This window comes from Brassica oleracea, chromosome C1 (genome assembly GCF_000695525.1).
Source record: "Brassica oleracea var. oleracea cultivar TO1000 chromosome C1, BOL, whole genome shotgun sequence".
Lineage (NCBI taxonomy): Eukaryota > Viridiplantae > Streptophyta > Magnoliopsida > Brassicales > Brassicaceae > Brassica > Brassica oleracea.
The window spans coordinates 23082635-23083755 of NC_027748.1; positions in this window are offsets into that span (position 1 = coordinate 23082635).

A 1121-nucleotide genomic window follows, 5' to 3' on the forward strand; every position below is an offset into this window, starting at 1 on the left:
ATAATCTTTTCTTTCTTTGGACGTCTATAATTCTAATCCGAGGATCTTTGCCAAGACAATGATGGTTGATACCATTCTGTTTCTTATCATTCTTTACTCTTTATTTTCATTCTTTACCCAGCTTATAACTTTCTCCTTTTAATGTTGGATAGACGGATTCATTGATCATGCAATCCGTGTACTTGTCCATAATCTGATCACCCATTTTTGGCTCAAGGTCTCTTTAAAACTCGTGGGAGAAAGTCATACTTTTATCCAACATATATTCTCAATCCTCTTCCGGGGTTCCATCTTAGACACTTAGACGGCACATATGTCTGTGGTTGTTTATTCAAAGTCTCTTAAGATGGTGTATGTCTGGTTTATGACCCGGATTCAATCTGAGATGGGAATATCTATGCTCACTTATATGGCCTGATGCATCTTAACTTTATATACATGTAATTCATGATGTCCCTAAGCTTTATAGACTTTAGAGTCTGAGTTATACGGCCGAACCTTTGTAGGTAATGGCCTTTTGCGTCTGAGCCGTTTATAGCATGGTCATAGACCATAGTAGTACACGAATTTGTAGTATTGATCATGTGTGATCATGGATCACGGGTTTATCCTCTCTCCTCCTCATGAACATACTATAATTTTGTGATGCTTAGGAAAATAAAGCCTAATGAGTTTCCCTTTGTGTACATGTTTCACAACGTGAGATCTTATGGGATAACTCTTTGTGCCTTCTCAATATCAATCTTTGCATCAAGTTTAGACTAGGATGGCTAATCCGGTCTTGCCATAAAGTGTATAATTTTCGTGGGATATATCAGTATGATCACCACGGCTCTTGCCTCTTATCATACTGATCTGTAGCATAGTTTTGATCAGTAGATTACATAGGTATAGTCTTGACCACTTTCTTAAAGGGTCTTAGGCGTTTTCTTTCTTTTTTAAATCTGAAGGAACTTGTTTCCTTTTACCCATTGTTTATATTTGGAAACCATTTTATTATAACTCAATGGGTCATACATTCTTGGGTGTATATAATGCCATTTAGGCAATGCCTTTGCCATAGATTTCTTACTAGGCTACTATACCCGTACTATAATGCCCTTTAGGCAATTTCTTTATCA